A 24324-nucleotide genomic window follows, 5' to 3' on the forward strand; every position below is an offset into this window, starting at 1 on the left:
AAGAAGCATAGGTCCCATGGTTTCCCTTGTTTGCAATATCTAGTATAGGTATGAGTCAAGCGGAAAAGGTCAGATAATGTGATGTTAGGAAAATGAACCCTTAAATATGTATTTTAATGTTTTCGTTTCTTTCATGCATGTGTTTCTAACGCATTTATAAGATTATTTCTTTGTTGCTTTGTATGTCCCTCCCCCACAGTGTAACCCCTGCTTTCACTATATTTGATGTCAGTATAACATGTGGAGGAGATGGGGACAAACAAGTCGTTCAAGGATTCAGGTGGACCTGTTGCAACAATGAGAAGTACAAAATGTCATGTCAAAACCAACTTTACAATGTCGGTGTGGGGGGGGGGGAGGGGGGTATAATTGGGTGGGGGGAGGGGGGAGGCTGGGAAGGGATGTGAAGGGTAAACAAAGGAGGAGGCTGCAATGCTTGGTAAGAAATGTATGCATTATCCTGCCCATGTAATCGTAGCCCCTCTGTACAGTATGTTCTCAAATAAAATAAAATTAAATTTAAAAAAATAAAATTAAATTAAATTTAAAAATAAATTCTGTGGCCAGGTCTACAGTCTGTCTGAAAGCAAAGGAGAAACTGATTTTCTAGTAGTAAATGATTAATGGCAAAAGAAGAGATGACCATACTATCAACCCTAAAGGTTTTCCTACAAGAGCTTGCCAGATATTCCACAGAGCTTCTTACAGCTAAATCCTTCAAATATAGATTGGTTTGCTGTGTGTTAAGGCCTACATAGCAAGAGAGAATTCCTGTAGTATAGTTTTAAGTTCTTGAAAACTGTCAAAATTGTCGTTAGGGCTACACAATAAATAAATTGGAGCCATGTGTCCAAATAATATTTTGTGTGCTTCAATATCCAAGAAACTAACCAAGTTATACTTTCTTACAGTGGACTATGTCTCTTGTTTCTGAATGTTTTCAATGGTCATGACAACAAAAGTTACTTGCTACTTAGTGCCCATCAGATCTATTGCAGAGCTGATATGGTTGGACATTTAGTTGCTACCACAACTTTCCAGCCCTCAGAGTCAGGCCATATCTGCTCTGCTGCTATAGTGGCTAAAGGATAATTTTGGAATAATTGCCTTTCTAATCCTCCTTGTGTGTCTTGACTTCCATAGTTGTCCTTGAATTTTTTTCTCATCTTTTGAGATACTCTCTAGAATACTCAGAAAGACAATAAACAATCCCTTTTATTTTTCGTTTTCTTTTTCTTTTTTTATCAGTCATGGGACTTGAACTTAGGGATTGGGTACTGTCTCTGAGCTCTTTCACTCAGGGCTAGCACCCTACTACTTTAAACCACAGCTCTGCCTCCAGTTTTCTGGTGGTGAATTGGAGACAAGTGTCTCAGGGACTTTCCTACTCACGCTGGCTTTGAACCATGATCCTCAGCATCATAAGTAGCTAGGATGACAGGCATAAGCCACCAGTGCCTGGTAAGCAATGGTTTTTTAATCCCCATTGTCCTCAAAATGACCAGCAGCAATAGTGACTTTTCATTGGGCATTTTACCCTTCACCTACTCTCTATTCCATGACAGCACAGATGGTTCTGTAAGCTGTAACACTGCATGCCTTGTCCTATTTCCCTGTGATAAGGATGTTTTTTACAATCTTCTCAAAGGTAAAAGCTATTCAACTGCAGTATCCCTGTTTTAATGGATTCTTCTTTTATCAGTTATAACACCAGTAGCATTTTTCACAACCCAAGAAGGAAACAGATTATACTCAAAATAGGAAATGAAAAATTATTAATAAAAAATCTACATGCAAATTGGTGGGCAGGTTCAAATGCCACTTTGCCTTTGGATTAAAACAGTAGGAAACTGATATTGCTCATATATATGTACATATAGATTAATTTACTAAAACTTTTATTGTAGACCTATTAGTAGTATTAGTAGAATTAATAATTGCTATCTTAAGTAGGACTTCAAACACAAAGGCTGATACAAACTGACCTCCCTTAATGAAAATAGAGGACATACTTCAACTTTATTGACCAACCTGCTTCAGAAAATGAGAAGTGCTCAGCCTGAGATGACTCATTCTTGAAGAACACACATTGAAAGAGACCAGATGCAAATACTTGTATGCAAGTCTACCATCAACAATCTGATAAGAAACAATAAGCCTCATGTTCATGGAAGAGGTGTGGAAGGGGAGAGAAGCATGGTCATTTAAAAATTATATTGCAGAGTACCCCATTTTGTAGTTAGGTAGTAGAGACAGTGAAGATGTTGCTGAAGCCTCTGATTGTGTCAAGCTTAGATTATTATGAAGCTAAGACATCACTGTGAAATGCACCATTATTTTATGTATCATCAAGAAAGAAAAACTCTATTAAAATATGACATGATACTTTGTCATCACTTAGAATTGTTATTTTGAACTCACTGAAAGAGCTATTTTATATTTATTTAGACATAGATTTTTAAAATCACATTTCACTCTTCTGAAAAGGAAAATACAAGCAAAATAAAATCTGTTAAAGCATTCTTACAACATTTTCACATTCTGACTCTAACACTTACAAGCAATTTTTCTACTCAGAAGTGTCAAAATCCATATTTTTCCATTCAGTGTCATCCTCAGTGACAAGAGTTTTCAGCTATTGTTTCTGGAATTATTTTTATGAAGTTGTAAGCTTTTAGATACTGGCAATTTGTTTCCACTGGAAGGTGTCATAGGAAGGTTTAAAAATTTTTCTGCAATATATGTTCCTTCAAGTGATTATTAAATATCTCCCAGTTGTAAGAGATTTTCAATATTCCTTTGATACATTCCCAGCTGTATCCGTAAGAATAATTTTGACAACCACACATGTACCAATAAGAAAACCTATTATATAGTTGCATCCTGGACCAACAACAATTGCAAAATATCAATCAGAAGATAACTCTGCCTTTAGAGATGCTAAAATGAGAGGGGAATGCACTTCAGAATTGATGAACAAATAAGATTGATGAAGGTATATAAGATATGCCACACCAGGCACCAAGCATTCCAATGAAATGACATTTTTCTGTGATTTCACTGGGAAAACAAATGTCCTGCATAATTGTTGTTGTTGTTGTAATTGTTGGTTGTGGGGCTTGAACTCAGCCTGGGCGCTGTCCCTGAACCTTTTTGTGCTTGAGGCTAGAGCTCTACCACTTGAGGCACAGTGCCACTTCCAGTTTTTGAGTGAGTGATTCAAGATAAGAGTCTCAGAAGGATTTTTCTGCCTGGGATGGCTTTGAACCTGAGATCCTAAGATCTCAGCCTCCTGAGTAGCTAGGCATGAGCCGCTGGAGCTGCATCATTCTAAGTAAACTACAGCCACACTTTCTGGTTCTTCAAAGAACTGAGTATTCAATTCATTTATCTAGATATTGACTGTATGTTTTTTCTTTGGGTGTTTAATTTTTAAGCTTTTTGGAATTTTAGCCTAAAATGATGATAATAGATGATAATACTAATAATAATGGGAGATGAATATAAAATAGACTGTGGTGGACCTTATCAACAGGAGTGGGAAAGGGTAAAGGAGAATGTGTTGCTGTGGAATGAACATGATTAAAGTATATTCTCTGTGTGTGTATGTGAAAGAGTAAGAGAGAGACAGAGAGACAGAGACAGAGAGCATATGAAGATAGGATAAAAAAACACTAAATAATGTTTTACAAGGAGCGAAAACTGAGGCAGGTTAAGAAAGTCTAATAGAGGGAGTGAATTTGATCAAATTACATTGCACACATCTATGAAATATCACAATAAAACTCCTTTGTGCAACTAATTTATACTGTTTTTTTTTTTTTCAAAAAGAAAATGCAAAGCAATAAGAGATTATGGGGTTTTTGTTGTTTTGTTCTATTTGGTGCATCCAGGGTATTACATGTACAAAGAAAGTGCTTTTCCACTGAGCTTACAATCCCCAGTCTGATAGTGGACATTTTGAACATTTGCTTCCTTAAATTGCAAGGTTGTATGGTTCCAGGGTAAATGTGTGAGTTAATAGAGAGTATTTCAACTTGACCGGTATGTGTCCCGAGGCTCTGCGCTCCCTCCTCAGGCCCCCTGAAGGGGGTTTGATCTATACTCTCTGTGCCCTCCTTAACCCCCTCTTACTAGGAATGCCATGTGTTCTCTTTTTTCAGGTCACATTTGAACAAGGCCACAGGTACGCAGAGGTGCTGCTTGCTGGTTTCTTCTGTAGAATATTAGATCTGAAGAAAAGGGCAAACTTCAAAGGTACACTTACTTTACTCCACTTCACACCTACAAGGTTTTAGCTTTTTAAAACCATAGAATACTATTAAACTTGTCAGAGGCTGTACTAAAAAGTACTTTCGAACAAATGAAAGGCTATTTAGGTTACCCTCTATTACCTGTCAGTGGGAGAATTACAAGTGTAACCAGGGCTGGAGAGAATCTGGCAATGAAGAGGAAATCTAAAACGCTCCTTACTTTTCTGTGATTTTTATTTTGTTGTTAAAATCACCTAAGTTTTACCACTTGCAGTCTCACTTTGAACTCATATACTTCAACTCTTGTTTGTTTGTTTTTCCTAGTAACAATTGCAATGAATATGAAAGTAGTTATTTGAAATTCCAAATTGGCACCTTGAAAACATATGAAAGCAGATGGTTTTTCAGCAAAATTGATGAAACAATAATGAACTTCTATGATTACTGGGAGGGGGTGTGATATGTACACTGTGTAGTTAGAAAAAAAAGAAGTTCAAAGACCAGCATTATAAACCTTACAGACTTCGTTCACCTTCTATGTCATTATCAGATGAATAAGCCACAGGGGTCTTATTGTCCAAAAAGTAAATATACTCATTCCCTGACTTACATAACTGTAACCCCTCTGTACATCACCTTTATAATAACAAGGAAATATTAAAAGAAGATGAATATGCCAATATTTTGTGGGGAATAAAATGATTATTTGAAATAAAATAAAGTTGACAAAGTTGCCCTGTGCATAAAGTACTCAGTAGGTGGTAACTAGTCATATTACCATAGTTAAAATAATTCATCCTTGCCTACTTCAGCAATTAAAGTCTAAGAATCTTCATCACAGATCACAGAGTTTGGAGGAAGCAGTGTCAGGCCAGTTTGTTAGTGTTTATCTGTTTATCTTTATATATATATATATTTTTTTGGTGTGGGTCGTGGTGCCTGAGGGTGCTGTCCTTCAAGCTCTTCAGCTCAAGGTTATATTGCTCTACCACTTGAGCCACAGTGCAACTACCGGCTTTTTCTGCTTATGTAGTGCTGAGAAATCAAACCCAGGGCTTCATGCATGCAAGGCAAGCACTCTACCACTGAGCTACCTTTCCATCCCCTTGTTTCTCCTTTTTAAGACAAGTCCTTGCTCCATGAGCCCAGGTTGGTATATGCTCAACTCTTATCCTTCTGTTTCATGATGGGATTACAGGGGTTTAATACCACATCCAAATTGGCCATGCCAATTTAGACTATGTTTGTATGCTTTGCGTTGGACCATATGAAACAGCCATTTTGTAGGCCACAATGGTCAGATTTCTTAATCTTATTCCATTACCTAATTTTGTGAGACTTGTTTTATATACCAATTACAAGCTTTTAGGTGTTTTTTTGCTACCATTCTTAACAAATGTCAGTAAAAATCTATCAGTATAGAATGTGAAATCAGTTTGCATAACAATTATCTTTTTTTAGTGCTTTGTTTATCCATTCTGTTTTATTTTGGGGCTATCTAAATAAACACTACAGTTACTATAGCAAATATGAAAATTTTAAGACAAATCAAGGAGAAGCACAAGAAATAATGATTGTTAAAGATATGTAACATGTGTCCATCTGCATTTAACACTGGATTGGGCCACAGTTCAGCTGTGAAGAGAAGATAATAATTTACCTAATTACATTTATAAGCACTATGAGTGTTATTTAGTCACTGGGCTGGAATAAACTCAGACATTTCTCTTGCATTCTGTGCATCCTACCTTCACTGCTAGATATGGACAAATAGTCCAACATTTCTCAAAAAGTGTTCATCGGTATATTAGATCTTCATACTATGTTCCTTAAGTACAGGAAAGGAGTATACTACTTAAATGCATTTGTCATATATGTGCATAAATATTTCCTATAAATGGAGAATCGGAAGGCAGTTCACAGGTCTAAAATCCTGCCCTCCTGTATGCATTGAATAAGATAAAGGTTTTTGTTGTTTTTTTTTTTCAGATGGCTAGGATGAGAAGACTATCTGGAAAAAGAACAGGAGCTGAAGGTTGTGACAAGACAAATTGTGAAACTTGACAGTCATCTGATGCCTTATATTTTACCTTCTCCCACCTCATTTTCTCATATCTGTATTTGAAAACTAGAGATAAACATACCAAATGTATCTGCTATGGTCTGTTATTCTGGGTAACCACTGTGATTCTTAATCGTATATACTAAAATTATACAGAGTTTTCATAGTGGTGTGTCATCCACTGATTAAAAACTAATGTAATCCGCTTTTTCGGTATAATCATGCTTATCCTTTCCACAATAACGTCTTTCTTTGAGAGGAGTTTTGTGAATTTTGCAGGGAAAAAGAGATAAGGTACAAGTCATGGCAAAGTGTGTTTTACATACAGTATTTCCCTTTCATTCAACTGATGTTTTAAACAAGAACAAATTAACCATTGCAGTTTGACTTCAGGTTTTTCCAACAGTTTGTACTTTAGGTGGTTTACTCCAGTTTAAGTATGATAAAGACAAAGAGAGGGATTTACATTGATTAACACTCTGAGGAATCCAATCATTAATAAAGTATTACTTTTAGCTTATGTTTGTCCTGTCTGGAACCAAACAGAGTACAAATGATTTGTACTAAAGAATAGGTAGTGGTAAGAATTGACCTTGTATATATTTTTAGAGAAAGATAAAAAGGGATGCATGTGTGTATGTGTGTATTAAGAGATCAGATACTATGCAGGAAAATTAATGTTTAAAAATGAGTGTTTTTCATGAAGAAAGCAAAGAGAATTTAATAGAAATAGGAACAAAATTGTGAAGTTAAAATTCAAGTATGAATAAAACATTTTGGTTATCACTAAATTTATTTTTTGAATGCATGTTTACTTCTTGAAATGAAAGCCATTTTTTTTCCTTCAATAAAACTTGCTTATCTTGTTCTACAGCAACCAAAGGCTCGGAAAGAAATATTTTCTCCAGAATGTTTTGTTCTGTAAAGCATGGTCATTTAAACACATGATAACCTGCTGAAGCTTCAAAATATTTGTAACCTGTACACAAAAGAAAGGACCCAACCTTTTGATATTTGTTACCATTTCAGCTATACAGAGAAGACTACTTGACATATATATTATCTACCTATCTATCTCTCTATCTATCTATATCTGTATCTCTATATATCCTAGTCCTGGGACTTGAACTCCTGGGTGCTGTCTCTGAACAATTTTGGTCAAAGCTAGAACTCTACCATTTGAGCTATAGGTCCATTTCCATCTTTGTTGGTGTTCAATTGGAGATAAGAATTTCATAGGCTTTCCTGCTGCCTGGTCTGGCTTTATACTGTAATCTTCAGATCTCAGCCTGCTGAGTAGCTAGGATTACAGGTGTAAGCCACAAATGCCTGGCTAATTATGTTTCATTTTTAAGAAATATGGGTGTTTCCAGGCACTGGTGGTTAATGCCTGTAATCCTAACATTTGAGGAGGCTGATATCTGAGTCAGCATTGGCAGGGCTATGAGATTCTTACCTCCAACTAACCATGAAAAGGCCAGAATGGGATTGTGGCTCAAGTTGTAGAGCCCCAGGTTTGAGATAAATACATAAACAAATAAACAAACAAATAAATAAAGCATGTTTTTGCCAGTGAGCTGGAATAAATTGGATATTTTCCTTGTATTTTGTGTACCTCAGCTTTGCTGCTGTATACAAATAAATTAATATTTCTCAAAAGCTATTCAGCAGTACACTGACACCTTTCTACTAAATTCTTTACAGAAAAAGGAGTGTGGCTTGTATAAGCTTAGGATAGTTTGTGATTAATCTCCCTTTCTTGGGATTTCATGTTATTAGATACTCCAAGAAGCAGCACAGTAAAGACCGGTACATATTTTGTTTAATAGGATCTTTTCCAATGTCCTTGACCATGCAATATTTGTATACAAAATGAAAACAATGCCTTTATATGTGTGTCCTTGGGTATATACACAGGTTCAATTACCCATGGGAACCAGTAACTTGAGGAAGACACATACTGTCTCAGTTCATCTGGTTTTGTTGAACGCAGCTTCTCAATAAAAGAAACAAAAACAGAACAAAATATTCCTAGAACTAGTGAGTTAATTAAGGTTATAGAATCACAACATAGATATGCAAAAGCCAATCATATTTATAAGAAAAGAAAGGAAAAAGAAAATAAGGGAAGAGAGGGAAGGAAAGAGAATGGAGGAAGAAGGGAAGAGAAGAAAAGAGAAAAAACAAATAATTTACTTAGGAAGTGGACAAAAGTTTTCAAGAGAGATATTTCACTGAAGACAAGGCATACGATAACAAATGAAGATATTTGACATCATTAACTACTAAGAATAAGAAAATTAGGTTGGGTCCCAGTGGTTCACACCTAGAATCTTAGCAACTTAGAAGAATAGGAATGAGAGAAGCATGGCTCATGGCCAGCACAAGTCCTTTCTTCATTCATAGCTGATAGTGGTAGTGCACACTTGGATTGAAGCATGAAACAGATTCTGGCATATTCCTGCTCAAGAATGGAGACCACATCTTCAAAATTGACTACTTTATAAAAAGGAGATTTGGTTCAATGTTGTATAGCAAACACAAGGCTCTGAGCTCAAAACTTAGTACTGAAAAAAATGAGATAATATTCATATTAATACCACAATAAGAATCTCGACACATTATTATTTTTTCTTATAAGAACTGCTAGTGAAGTAGTGGAGAAACTGCATCATTCACACATTGTTCTTGCAAAGGTGAAATAGTGTACCCTCTCCAGAAAACAACTTTGGAGTTTCTTTAAAAGTACTAAATATCCAATTCTCATATGACCAAACCATTGAGTTGTCTAGCATTTATCCCAGAAAAAAAAGAAAATATCATGTTCACACAAAATCGTGTACACGTATATTTGCAGCATATTTACTTGTAATAGTAAAACTTAGGAAACAACTCAGATTGTTTTTCACTAGGTAAATGGTTAATATATTAATTATCTAAATCCCAGACTAAAACTAGGCACCACTGGAAAGGAACGCACCATTGATACATGCAATAACCTTGATAAGCCTGCAGAAAATTTGTTATCTAAAAGGTAAATCCCAAAATATTATAAATTAATTATTTCATTTATATAACTTTCTTGAAATGACAGAAATAGAGACAGAAGTGGAGAATAGATCAGCAGTTATACAAAATTAAGGGTGATGGTGTAAGGAATAGAGCAAATGAGGTTACAAAGAGCATCAGGATATCATCTGATGATGGGAGACTTCTTATCCGTCACCCCATCGATGCTAGTATTCTGTCGTACCATATTAAGAGTTTTGAAAGATGCTATCACCATTAGAAGAAACTTGGCAAGCAGTATGCTTAATACTGCATGTGAATTGCCAATTACCTCAGAATAATTCTTCTGTGAAAAGAAACACAATGAAAGAGTACTACATACTGGTAGAGTGACTAAGACTAAAAAGACTGAAAATAACAAGCGTCTGTAAGAACATTAAGCAAAGGAAATTCTCATTACACTGTAGATGAGATTGTAAATTGGTATAACCACTTTGGGAAATGGTGCCATTATCCTCTAATGACCAGCAATTTCTCTACTAGATAGATATCCTAGATAAGTGTTTAGAAATGTGTTCCAAAATGCAAACGTTTTTCTTAATAGTTCTAAACTGGAAACAGCCTAAATGCTCATCAACAGTAGAATGAATAAATTATGGTAAATGCAGCAGCATTAATGAATCTCACAAACAAAATGTTGATTGAAAAAATCAGATATATAAAATAACATGTAATGTGGGATTCAATTTGTATGAATCTCAAAAATGAGCCAACTAACATGATGCTGGAAGTCTCGATAGTGGTGGTTACCTTTGGGATGAGAGAGAAGTTAGTGCTTAGAAGTTGCTTTAGAGGGACACAAAGTATGTCACACCTCGTTTGTGTTCAGAATGTGATAATTTGTGAGACTGAATATTATGATTGGATATAAAGACTGTATGTACATTCCTGTGGGTGCATGGCACAATTAAAAAAGGTGGTTTTATATCGAACAAAGAAAACAATTCATCATCAAGTTAGTCTCAAGTTAGTCTCATTCTAGGAATTTAAGGATAATTCAACATACACAATCAATAAAAATAATGCATGTAAACAGAATCAAAGACAAAAATTACAACCACCTTAATAGATGCAGAAAAATCTTGGGACAAAGTAAAACATCCTTTTATGATAAGTATCTGAGAAAGTAAGACTAGAAGGAGCATACTTCAACATAATAAAGGATATATATATATATATATCCAATATGTATTTTCTAAATATTAGAGGTATCTATTTTCTAGTTATTAGAGATATAGAGATATAGATATAATCAGCATTGTAGTAATGGGGAGAAATTGAGAGCCTTTCCTCTAAAGTCAGGAATGAGACACAGGATTCCACTCTCTCTTACCTTATTCAATATAGAACCGAATAGTATCTGGAATTCCTAGCTAGAGAAATAAGCAAAAGAAAGAAATAAAAGGTATTCAAATAGGAAAATATCTTTTACTTAAAAGACCCTAAAGATCCTACCAAAATATTTCTGGATATGATGAACACTTACGGCAATGAAGCACCATATAAAATCAACACACAAAAATCAGTAGCTTGTCTATATACCAACAATGAACAAGCTGAAGAAGAAATCAAGAAAATAATTCCATTCACAATAGCCTCAAAAAATATCTTCAGAATAAACTAAGGAAATGGAAGAGGTTTGCAGTGAAAACTATGAAACCCTGGAGAAAGAAGTTGAAGAAGATACCAGAATATTGGGAGAGCTCCCATGTTCATGGTTTAGTAGAATGAACATTGTAAAAATGGCTATACTACTCAAGGCATCCTATGGACTCAAGGTAATACTCAACAAAATCTCAACATTGTTCTATGTCAAAATAGAAAAACCAATCCTAAAACATGAAAATATAAAAGATGTGAACAGTAAAAGTAATCCTGGGCAAAAAGAACAATGGTGGAGTTATCAGAATACCGGATTTCAATTACTTTTTTTTTTTTTTAGCAATTTTTTTATTGTGATTAAGTGATTAGATAAATTTCACAGTATTGTGGGATAGTGATAATTAAAGTCACAAACACATTCTAACCTTCATGGGGCAAATTGTCTTTATCATGCTCAATAAAGTTTATGAGTTCTATGAGCTTTGACAATACAGTTATCTCTTCCACATCAGTAATGTGTACATTCTTTCCTTTTGCTTAGTGTCAGCTGTTCCCTGTTTCCTGCTCATTCCTTCCCTTAATCGCTGCCATTGAGTTGCTTATTTTGTTTTGATCAATGACCAGTGCAGCTGATGGGTCCTGATGTTGTATGTTTTCCCCTGTTTCCCTCTATGTCTGTGTCTTCCTTCTAGTTTCCCTCCAATGTACATATATGTATATCATATATGTGGTCAGCAGCCATGGGGTCATTTAGTAATGATTTGACCAGATGAGCAGAGGTCCTTTGTTTCTCAAGTCTTGTTTACTTTGTTGTATCTCCTTACATTTTGGATTTAATATCCACTTATCAGGGAGATCATGTGCCATTTGTCTCTTTTCTCTTTTCTTACCTCACTCAACCTGATTTCTTCTAGTTCCATCCATTTCCCTGCGAATGCCATTAATGTGTCCTTTGTAATAGTTGCATAATATTCCATCGTATATAGATACCACAATTTTTTGATCCATTCATCTGTACTGGGGCATCTGGGTTTTTTTCCATATCTTGGCTATTGTGAACAGTGCTGCAATAAACATGGAGGTGCAGGTGTCCTTGTATTCTGGTTCCTGTTGTTCATGATAGATGCCTAAGAGTGGTATGGTTGGGTCATAGGGGAGGTCTATATTTAGCTTTCTGAGGACCCTCTAGACTGCTTTCCAAAGTGGTTGTATAAGTGTACAGTCCCACCAGCAGTGTAATAGGGTTCTTCTTTCTCCACATTCCCTCTGGCATTTGTCATTGGCTGACTTTAGTTCCCTTGCCTATTTAGTAATTGGTTTGTTAGATTTGGAGGAATTGGTTTCTTGTATATAATGAATAGTAGCCCCTTGTCTGATAGATTACTGGTAAATATTTTTTCTTTCTAGTTTGGTTGCTATGTCTTTAGCTGTGCAGAAATTTTTTCTTTTAAGGTAGGCTCATTGTCGAGTCTCTCTCCAATCTGTTGTGACCCTGGAACTCTGTTCAGGAAGTTCTCGCCTGTGCCTATAAGTTCAAGTGTCTCTCTTACTCTGTCCTGTAATAGTTTCAGAGTTTCAGGTTTGATGTTAAGGTCTTTTGATGTTAGTGGATGGTGACTTTCAGTTTTCTGCATGTAGCTGCGCAGTTTTCCCAGTACCAGTAGTTGAAGAGGTTTGCTTCTTCCACTGTATGTCTTTGGCTCCTTTGTCAAATATCAGCTGATTGTAAGAATGTGGTTTTATTTCTGGGTCTTCTTTTCTATACCATTGGTCTTCGGGCCTGTTTTTGTGCCAATACCAAGCTGTCTTTGTTATTATGGCTCTATAGTAGAGTTTGAAAGTCAGGCATCGAGATCACTCCCATGTTGTCTTTTTTTTTGCCTAGAGTTGTTTTGACTATTCTAGGTCTTTTGTTGTTCCATATGAATTTTTGGACTGTTTTCTGTATTCGGTAATGAACGTCATTGGGATTTTAATAGGAATTGCATTGGATTTGTATATCAATTTTGGCAGCATGGCCATTTTCACCATATTAAGTCTGCCTATCCAAGAGCATGGAATGTCCTTCCATCTCCTGGTGTCCTATATAATTTGTTTCTTTATGTTTTTATAGTTTTCATTAAACAGTTCTTTTACATCTTTGGTTAGGTTAATTCCTAAATATTTTATTTTTTGGTGGGGGTTATTGTGAATGGGGTTGTTTCCTTGATTTCCTTTTCTGTTTGTACATTGTTGGTGTACAGAAAGGTAACTGATTTTTGTGGGTCAATTTTGTATCCTGCTACTTTGCTGAAATGGTTTATAAATTCTAAGAGTTTGTGGGTGTTTTTGGGATCGTGGAGGTATAGTATCTTGTCATCTGCAAAAAAGGAATAGTTTAATTTCTTCCTTCCTTATGCGGATCCTTTTAATGTCTTTTTCTTGCCTTATTGCTCTTGCCTTATTTCATTGACTTAAAAAAAACACCTTTTTGTTTAATTGATTTTATTTATAATTTTCTTAATCTCTATCTTGTTGATTTCAGCTCTTATTTTGGTAATCTCGCTCCATCTAGTAACCTTAGGTTCAAGTTTTTTCATGCTTTTCCAGTAGTTTCAGCTGCAACATGAGATTATTTACTTTGTGTTTCTATTTTCTTGATGTGTGCACTGAGAGTGATAAATTTGCCCCTCAGGACTGCTTTTGCTGTGTCCCACAGGTTTCTTTGTGATGTATATTCATTTTCGTTGAATTGTAGGAACTTTTTAATTTCTTTAATTTCTTCTCTTACTCATGTATTGCTCAGAAGTGTGCTGTTCAATTTCCATGTATTTGAGTAATTTCTACGGTGTACTTTGTTAATGAGAAGTAGCTTTATTCCACTGTGGTCAGATAGTATACAGAGGATTATGTCAATCCCCTTGTATTTGCTTAAATTCCTTATATGAACTATGATATGGTCTATTTTGGAGAACGTCCCATGAGCTGCTGAGAAGAATGTATACTGCATCGTTTTAGGGTGAAAAACTCAGTAGATGTCAATTAGTTCCACTTGAAATATGGCCTCATTAATTTGGTGGCTTCTTTACCAATCCTCTGGTTGGTAGACCTGTCCTTTGGTGAGAGTGGGGTACTAAAGTCTCCTAATATTATCGTATTTAGATCTATTTTATTCTGTAAGTTTGAGAGTATTTTCTTAACATATTTGGGTGCTCCAATGTTTGTTTCTGTCTCTGTTTGTGCTTTCCGGGTCAGTACTGGCATCTTGGGAGTCTTCTGCACTGGCATTCTGCAGATGGACCCCTGTAGGTCTGGGGTTCCTCCCTCTTCTGTGAGGTTGAGTGGCTTTGGAGGGATGTGGCGATGCCACTCCTGTGAAGAATGGGGGAAAGGTCTTTGTTCAGGTTCTGAGCACTAAGGTTTCTATATTTGCAATCAGAGGGTCCAGCACCGGTGCCTTGGGCATCTTCTGTGTTGGCATTCTCAGTTTTTGTGTTGAGGTTTGAACTCAAAATCTTGTACTTTTACTTTACTTTTGTACTCATGCCTGGTGCTCTACCACTTTGGCCATACTGTCAGTCCCCAGACTTCAAGTTATAGTCCAAAGCCACAATAACAAGAAACAGCATGGAACTGGCACACACCAACAGAACAGAATAGATGACTTAGAAATATACCCTTATGGTTTTTAAAAAGCATACATTGTAGAAAAGACAGTTCTTAATCAAAGGAAGTTGAGAAAACTGGTTATTGGCACAAAGAAGGCTAAAATTAGTACTCTATATCTTACCCTGAGCAAAATGGATCAAAAGATCTGAAAATTTCAAACTACTATAGGACAGTATATTTCCAATGAAAACACTGCAAGATGCAGACATAGGTGATTTTTATCTGAATAGGACTCCAGTTGCTCAGGAAATAAGAGCAAGAATTGACAAATCAAAGTGCATCAATTTGAAAATCTTCAGCATATCAAAGGAAACAATTACCAAAATCAAGAGACAACTCACACAATGGGAGAAAAAGCTTTGCCTGCTATTCAAATGAATAAAAGATTACTATCTAGAATATACAAAGAGCCCAAAAAATCATACAGCAAAGGAATAATCTGGTTAATGAATGGACAAATGAATTGAGCAAATAGTTCTGTGCAATTAACTAATAAATACATGAAGAAACATTCAACATCCTTATCCATAAAGGAAATGCAAATGAAAACAACATTGAGATTCCATCTCACTCTAGTCAGAATGGCCATCATTGAGAAAACAAACAGCTGCTGGTAAGGATGGGGGTAGAAAAGGAATCCTCATATACTGCTAGTGAAGATGTAAATTAGTGCAACCACTATAGATATCAGTTTATCAAATGACTAAAAACAGAATTACCACATGATCCTGCTATACCTCTTGGGCATATATCCAAATGAATGTAAATCAAAATACATGAGAAATATTTGCATACCCATGTTTATCATAGCACTCCTCACAATAGCCAAACTGTGAAAACATTATTGGTATCACGTATGTGTGATACACATGATATATATTTATATATATACAAATATATATCTATCTCTCTCTCTCTCTCTCTCTCTCTATATATATATATATATACACACGCACACACACACACACACACACACACACATTTAATGAGAGAGAAAAAAGGGACAGAGATAGATACTTAACAATATTATGTGACCATAAAGGTAAATTAAATTGTATAATTTTCAAGAAAATGGAACTAAAGCTCATCATGTCCACAGATAAGCCAAACTCACAAAGACAAATATCACCATTTGTTCATATGGATAACCTTTTATGATGATGATGATAATGATGGTGATGATGATGATGATGATGATGATGATGATGATGATGATGATGATGAAGGACTGTCTGAGGAGATCAGTGCAGACAGGAAAAAGAGAGTGTACTGAAAGAACAAAGTACATTACACACACACACACACACACACACACACACAGTGCAATGAAATCCACCAACTAGTGTTTGAAAAATGGAGGAGAATAAGGAGGTGTGGGAATACAATGGAGGGTGAACGTGTTTACTTGTTTAAATTACTTTATATTCATCTATTGAAAATTAGTACAGCAAAACTTCCTTATACTGCTAATGTGCACTGATAAAAATAGTAAAACAAAAAAAAGTTAAGAAGGAAGGAAATTGGGGTTTTACAAATAATAAAACCTTCAGAAGAAATTAGCAGATCCATTCCCTCTGAGGAAGTCTTTCAGGCATCAATAATTAAAAGATCAAATGAGAAAACAGAAGAATTGGACAAGAAAATTAGCAATTGTATTCAATAATTGGGGCACAGAAGGTGTTTATAAATTTTAAGAAGATATAATGTTAGCATTGTATTTATACTTCTAGTCCTTTCCCATCTCTAGGGATCAAGACTTTGGTTTCCAAATGTTTCTTTTCTGTTCTGTGACATACTCTCCCAGCCAATTAATTGAGAATAAATGGTTTGAACTGTGGAGCAGAAAACTGGAATTCCAGTTAGAAAGCAATTACAACTAAATTACCTCAAAAATATTTGTTAAACATGTATCTTATACCAAGCACTGTGCTAGCTTGTAGACATGCAGATGACACATGTTTCGTGCTTTTGAGAAATTCACAATCTAGGAAAAAAGAGGTTGATGAAAAATAATATTCATTGTTATACCAAAACTGGATGATGAAGGTCATACCAGCCAATCGTTAAATATTTGAAGGTTTTTTAGTTTTTTTGCTGGACAATTTCTTAAACCATTTATAGGTTCATAGTTTCAGATTGGCCTCAGTGGACATGTTTCATACTATGGGAATTGATAAATACCACAAATACAGACTTACCATTCCTACAGAAAGTTTGTTTACCACAACTCAATTGAATATATCATAAACAGCTTGGGGAGTGTTTTACAGGAAAAAAATAACCTTGTGTTGTACGAGACAGTGACGTGATCACCAACCAGGAGGAGAATGTCAGTAAGGTTCAACTTGATGTGTCTGCTAAAACATGAATAGAAGTTGGTCAGAATTATAAAGGTCATCATAGCATTTTAATCAGAGAGGACTGGGTATGAAAATTGCTTAGGTCAGTCAGAGTGCCAGGTTGTGTAGCACATACACTGAACCATGTCTAATGTCTAATTCACATCTATAAACTTTTGAATTTTGCCTGTTTTTGTTATAACGTTGCTGATTCAAAAAGGGTGTAACTGGTATATTTATGGCAATTTTAAGACTTTATCAAAGCAGGCAAATAAGATAACTAATCATGTTCATAAGGTGTTGGTGTTGATGTTCCATTTTGACTTTTAAAGCTAGTGTGAGTTCTGAAAAGGTCTTATTGATCTTACAGCATCTAGGGTAACCTGTGCCTCTAAAAGAATAGCTGCTCTCCTGACAGATGCACTGGTTGGAACATATTTTTACATTTTTAGACTTTTCCTGGTGGTTTTATTCTGGACAATTCCAGTGTTCTATTTTGTAGTTACTGTCTTCTAACTTTCACCCTTCTAGAATGTTTGCCAAGTTCCCAGTTTAAATCTACAATCAATTCCTCTAGAACATTAATCACATACAATCATATTGATAACTAATATTTATTTCATAACAATAATCACTCCTATCAATATCCTTGAATCACAATTCAGTTGGTTATAACAAATGGGATTGAGCCTGGCACCAGCCTACTCTGAGGCTGAGATCTGAGGATTGAGGCTCAAAGCCAGTCTAGGCAGGAAAATTCATGAGACTCTTATCTCTAACTAACCAGCAAAAAGCTGGAAATAGAACAGTGGCTCAAGGAGTAGATCACTAGACCAGTGCTAGTACAAAAGCTCAATGCCCAGGCCTTGAGTTCAAGTCCCAGGACCAACATACACACACACACACACACACACACACACACACACACACACACACACACACACACACACACACACACACACACACACAGTCTCACAAAGTTGGGTTGGAGGAAAGATAAGGTGGAACAGTATGTAAGGAAGCTATTCAGTGATTTGCTACAAGAGGATGTGAATTCACTGTGTGGAGCTTTGCCCAGATGTAATCTTGCCCATATGTAATTTTCAGAGGCTTAATACTTAAGGTACACCCATTTAGACTCATTTTTTAGTTATCAAGTTTATGAATTTCATCTGATCAGGCCCCCGTTGATGATTCCCATTATTTGCCCAGTAATTGGAACCAACTTTATTAACTAGCAACGGTTTCATGTTCTTGAAACAAGTTGATAATGTTTAATTTTATTTCTAGAAATGTAATGATATATACAAACAAGATGACTTCCTTTGAGCTGGGATAAATGAGAACTAAGGGATAAAGCCCCTCATGACCCTCACCTCCAATTTGCAAATATGGTGATACTATACACTGGTATAAATTCCTTTTCTTGAATAAAGAATTTTCCCCTTAACTCCCACACAGATGCTATGTAAGCAGGCAGAGCCTAGTCAGGTACAGCAGAGGTGTTGTGTACCTCGAACCAGAGAGAGGGAATGGAAGGCAAAGAGGATATCTGAAGTACTTTCACATTATGTGTCAGATTTCTGAAAGAATAATGTTTTCTGTTTAATCATTCATTTATCTCTTACTGTAAAAGTTGTAGGAAACTCACCATAAGAAACTAAGTAATATATGTTGAACTAATTAAGACTCACATAAAAACTTATTTAAAACACTTTAACCCTTATAATCACATGAACTCCAGAGAAAGCTCTTTGATAAATACACATCAAATTTTCAAAAAGCCCAGCATCATAAAAAGATATAACATATGGATCCATAGGGTCTACATCCAAAATGTAACTGAGAATATGGCTCGAATGGTAGTCTGCCTAGCAAGCAGAAGGCTCTAATTTCAAATGCCATTATCACCAAAAAAAAAAAAAAAAGAATGCAATTTTCTTTCATGTTGCTGAGGTTTCTTTTTTTATAAAACACTTTTAAATATGTAGTTAGAGCTACCTGGTTCTTGATTTTAAAAGTAAGAAACCATAGGTCCAGTGATAGATATTAGACAATCCAAGGTGTACAACCTGTAACCATAGAAATACAGTTTGATTTATTTCATGATTGTTAAGGTTGGAGTGGTTCCTGCCGATTTGAGTACTTCTTCCTTAGAAAGACAATTTGTCCAGGGGAATCTTGGCTGCTAGGTTATATTGTAAAACATGAGAAGTCAGAGAGTGAATGGAATCTTGCTGTTAGGTTGGAGGCCTAGAAGAGTTTTTCAGTCAAAAAGGAGAATCCTTCCCCCATTACCTGGATATCAAGTTTTTACATCTGAAGATAGCTGTATATTGTGATGGCCCATTAACTATTGACTAGGCAAGAACAAACATTTGCAAAAAACCACTGTTAAAAAGAATAGGTGAAAGAGAAAGACATTACTTAAATGCTTTCACAGCCCCTATCTATGATTTGGGTGTTCAGATTTACCTTTACAATCTGAACAATTGCATTCTGAGCTATTCTAATTTTATTTAAAACATCATTACCTATTTTTTGCCATAGTCATATAGCTATTCCAGATTTGGTGTATGTTTTACCAAATAAACAGTGACATCAAAAATTTAAAAATGGAGCACGACTATTGAACTCAACCCTGGATAAGGATATTTAGCTTGAAAAAATTGGGGAAAATATTTTGATACATTTTTTTAAATTTATTTTTTATTTTTATTTATTTTTTTATTGTGAACAGATTGTACAGAGGGGTTACAATTACATGGGCAAGATAATGAGTACATTTCTTATCAAGCATTGCAGCCTCCTCCTTTGTTTACCCCTCACATCCATTTTGATACATTTTATTTGAACTCAGAAATAACATAAATTGATGGTTAGCTAGAATGACAGATGGATCAATACGAAGACAAAAATACTGAAATGGGCTGGAGAATGTCGCTTAGAGGTAGAGTGCTTGCTTAGAATGTATGAAGCCCTCAATACCATATAAACAGAAAAAACGGGAAGTGGTGCTGTGGCTCAAGTGGTAGAGAGCTAGCCTTGAGCAAGAAGCTTGGGGACAGTACCCAGGCCCTGAGTTCAAGCTCCAGGACTTGCAAAAAATAAAATAAAATACTGAAATGCTAATGGTAGATAGCTTCAACTTTGGTAATTTTTTCAACTTATTATATGTTTAAAGTTTTTAATAATAAAATAAATACTGATAGAGAAAAATCTTTGTTCAATCATTAGGTTTTTTTAAATTGTATTTTCCCTAACCCTCATGCCCACTCTTATTCTAGAATAAGTAAGACTTCCTCTTTCTTTGCATTTTCATGCTGCCTTGTGTTAGTATTATGCTCACCTTCCCCCCCCCATTCCTGAAGTTCCTTCCACACAGCTAGCCCCTCCCTCTGCCCACCCAGACCCACCTGAACCCCCATCTACCTACTTCCTTGCCTCTCAGACCACCCTGCTTCCTGTATGGGAACAGAGGCCATGTGATCCCTCTTGGGGGAAATATGGCTCCTCTAATAAACCTTATAATAATCTTTCTCCTATGCCTGCCTGCCTCTGCGTGGTCCCCTGGGATGGACGTGGATGTGTCCCATCCTCATTCATTGGTGGCTCCGTACTGGGTTAGGCTCCCCAGTGGATTTGCTCCCCCCTCCACTTCGGAAGGGTGTTCGACCAGCTGCCCTGGGACCTATCCTAAGATTCTACACTCCAGTAGCCAGAGAACCACCAAGGTAACTTTCTCCTGACCAAGCGCTCTACCAGCCCATCCAACACCGCTAATTAAGTCCCACTCCACGGTAAGTGACCAGTTTATCCCAGATCTGTTTTTCTGATTCGTTATCTCAGTGGTAAGGCCACCTGGGCCTGTGTGAGCTAACCGAGACCTACCCACGCCATTTTCATTGTATTTTAGTTATTTAATTATATCTGTCTCTTCCATTGAACTGGGAATATTTTTGTGAATAGGAATTACAAAATTTGCCTGTGTCCCAAATACTGATTTTCTTATAATGTAAATCTCAGTCCTGAGAAAACAGAGAAGCCACATTTTGAAAGGTCTAATTGGGAGTCTTTCTTGGAAAGCCAGTATCTGCAGGTAGACTGCTGTCTTAAAGACCTGCAGCCCAGAACAGAGCTTACACAAACCTTTTAAAGACAAAAACCACAAGCTTAGCTATGGTGATTAATGCTGCAGTAAACATAGTTGTACTGGTAGCTTTAGTATGGTCTTGTTTGTGATCATTTGGGTAAATGTCTAAAAATGGGTTTGCTGGGTCATAGGGGAGCTCTATGTGGAGTCTTTTGAGGAACCTCCATACTGCTTTTCAAAGTGGTTGAACAAGTTTACATTCCCACCAACAATGCAGTAGGGTTCCCTTTTGGCCACATCCCCTCCAGCATCTGTTGGTATTAGAGTTCTTGATTATAGCCATTCTAACTGGGTGAGGTGGAATCTCAATGTTGTTTTGATTTGCATTTCTTTTATGGCTAGAGCAATTGATCATTTCTTCATGTGTCTATTGGCCAATCTTTTTTTTTTTTTTTGTCATTTATTTTTCAGTGCTGGGGCTTGATCCCTTGGAGTCAAGCTTGCTACACAAGTACTTTACCACTGAGCTACATCCCCGCACTTGGCCATTCTTATTTCCTCTTCAGAGAAGTCTCTCTTTAAGTCTTTAGCCCACTTATTAATTGGGGGGGGGTTGTTTCTTTGAGGATTTGTTGCTGGGAAATTTAATGTTTTGAGTTCTACGTATAGTTTCGATATGAGACACTTGTCCTTTTCATGGCTAATGAAGATCTCCTCCCCATCCATGGACTTTCTATTGATCTTGCTTGCTATGTCCTTTGCTAGGCACAAGCACTGCAGCTTCATGCAATCCCATTTGTCCAACCTTTCTTTGATTTGTTGTGTTTCTGGGTCCTTAAAAGAAAATTTCGGCCTGTGCCAATTAGCCCTAGAGTTTCTCCTATTCCTTCCTGTAATGTTCTCAGGGTGTCTGCTTTGACTTGATGTCTTTGCTCCATTTGGAGTTGATTCTGGTGCAGGGTGATATATAAGGATATAGTTTTAGTTTTCTACAGGTGTTCAATCAATTTCACCAGCACCATTTACTGAAGAAGCTGTCTTTCTTCCATTGTATTTTTTTAGCTCCTTTATTGAAGATTAAGTGGCTATAGGTCTGTGGGTTCATTTCTGGGTCTTCTAAGATATGGAACCAACCCAGATACCCTTCAGTAGATGAATGGATTAAGAAAATGTGATAATGGAATTCTATGCCTCCATCAGAAAGATGGAGTCTTTCCATTTGCTAGGAAATGGAAAGACTTGGAAAAAATTATATGAAGTGAAGTAATCCAGACTCAAAGAAACATAGGCCCATGCTTTCCCTTATCTGCAATAACTAGTATCTGTCTATGCAAGCAGAAGAGGTCAAAAGCTATGTACATATGACCATATAACCTCATGCTAAGTGAAATGAACCCCAAGACAGAGACACAAGAGATTTTATCTTTCTTGTTGTTCTTTTTAATGTACTTATAATGTACTATGTGATTTTCTTTCTTTTTTTTTGCTTCTTTGTATGTTCTTCCCCATGGTACAACCTGTTTTGTCACTGTATTTTATTTTGGTGTCTTGAATCTTGTTTATACATTTTTTCTAATTTGGGGAGGGGAAGGGAAATAACAAAATGCTTAAATAAGGATACAGGTTGACCCATTGTAACAATGAGATGTACAAGGCAGTGTGTTGAAAACAAACTTTACAACTTTGTGGAGAAAAGGGATGGTAGGGGGAAAAAAACCCTACAAGCTTGGGGGTAGAGAGTGAGCCTTAACAAAAGCAGACCTTATATGGGAAGGAGCTCAGATACCAGGAGACCTTTCCTTTTAGGGGTATAGGCCTCAAACCTTCCATATAGGGAGACAGCCTCAGAGGTGAGTGAATCAAGCCATTTAGGGAGGTTAATCAAGGAAGAGAATTCTCTGCAAAGCTCTCCTAAGGCTAAACAGCATGACATCTACAATTCAATGAATGGCCTCTCTCACCTCTAGGCTTTTTAGTGCTGGGAGTGCTGGGTGAAAAGCTCCTCCACCCAGCAAGGCACTGATATGCCTGTGAGAAGTTACTTAGACTTGGTCTCCTCACTTTAACATAAACACATAGTAAGAACTGAATTTGTATAGATTTATATGTTATTATAAGTATCAATCTTTTCACTGACCACAGAGGAATTTTACTTTTATTATAAATAAGAATGGCAGGCTAGGTAATGTAAGAATAAAGAGAAAATGAGCTATAGAAATCACTAATCAAGTAGAAATAAACAAATGAAAGTTGCAGTGTATAAAGTAAGCATAACTTGTTCCACCAAAGGAAGAAAAACATAAGACCTGTTGAGAAGATAATAATTTGAGTTATACCATTAGAAGTAATTTGAAATTAATAAACAAGGATCGTCTCTATTGAACAATGAGAAGATAGTAAAACTGATTACAGAGTAGAACACAGTAGGAAGGGCACAACTATACTGTAGTTTGAAGGCATTTTGCTAGTGAATTTTTTTCTTTTACAAGATTATTCATTTACCTACACTGATAATGGAATTAGAGGTTGTATAATATGCTTAATGATCCAGAAACAGAACCTGGTGTAACACTTTAGTTAGCTCTTCCCTGAAGCATTAAGCAAGTGGCAATGCAAGGTCTTTTTAAGTAAGTTTATGAGCACTGGTTACTGAATAAGATTGAGACTATATGACCAAATAAAGAACCAGCCCAACTGCAGTTAGCTGGGCATTATAGAACATTCACTACCACCCCCCCTCCCCGCACACAACCCTCTATATGTGAGTCATCTTTGGGACTTTTTAAAAAAATTATAATTTTATTACTTTTAAGTAGTTGTACAAAGGAGTCAACATTTAACAAATCAGTTATTTTAATAATTAGCTCAATGTTCCCTCCTACCCAACTTTTAACTGAACATCCAAATAATCAGAGCCTAGTGCTTTTCAACCTCACAGTTTTCTGTAATCACATATTACTATTGATCTTTAATTAATAATGGGGCTTACTCAAATGTGTAGTAACCTAAAACCAGCTCAGCGAATTTACATTCAATTCCAAAATACGATCATAATTATGAGTTGCACATTCTAAGTGATGTTTTGGTGTCCAAATAATGATGCAAACAGCCTGGTGCCTGTTTTAATCACTTATTATAACCATAATTTCAAATAATTTTTTTTAATTTAGGGGAGAATTAAAGAGTTTTAGGGCTTCTTTTTTTCCACATGGATTCATGATCTCAGTCTTCTCTAGGACATGTGTGTGCTAAGAGGGA

The sequence above is a fragment of the Dipodomys merriami genome, unplaced genomic scaffold, assembly GCF_024711535.1.
Source record: "Dipodomys merriami isolate MVZ:Mamm:240054 unplaced genomic scaffold, mDipMer1.0.p SCAF_1, whole genome shotgun sequence".
NCBI classification, from domain to species: Eukaryota; Metazoa; Chordata; class Mammalia; order Rodentia; family Heteromyidae; genus Dipodomys; species Dipodomys merriami.